Source organism: Morone saxatilis, unplaced genomic scaffold (assembly GCF_004916995.1).
Source record: "Morone saxatilis isolate NCDOM2014 unplaced genomic scaffold, NCSU_SB_2.0 Contig24, whole genome shotgun sequence".
NCBI classification, from domain to species: domain Eukaryota; kingdom Metazoa; phylum Chordata; class Actinopteri; family Moronidae; genus Morone; species Morone saxatilis.
The window spans coordinates 3,122,992-3,123,275 of record NW_023339807.1 but is presented as its reverse complement, the minus strand read 5'-3'; the positions used below and the strand labels follow the sequence as shown (position 1 = coordinate 3,123,275).

The 284-nt window shown below is 45.1% G+C and overlaps 1 protein-coding gene across 2 annotated transcripts in view; it reads left to right on the top strand.

Annotated features, from left to right (window-relative positions):
- LOC118335341 (acidic amino acid decarboxylase GADL1-like) overlaps nucleotides 1–284 on the top strand; it is a 7,927-nt gene that overhangs the window by 1,188 nt on the left and 6,455 nt on the right. The gene's annotated exons all lie outside the window — the stretch shown is intronic.

Below are 284 nucleotides of genomic sequence, written 5' to 3'. Positions count from 1 at the left end.
GACTACATTTTTTAACAGGTAATATGTAACACTATTGGATTACCTTTTGTAACCCTCCCACCAGTAGTATAGAGAGGGGTTGGCCGGCTTGATACTTGCCGTTTGCTTTACTTCCTCCACTTATGCTAAAAAGTGTACAAAATATCACCTTATATAGTAATAGCACACCAACAGGTACAACCACAGCTGGATCACAGGGACAGTTTTGGGTAGGTGCAACACAGGCAACAGGGAGCTGATCTGGGAACAGGGCAACTTTTATCCAGAAGGGAAACCCCCCCCCC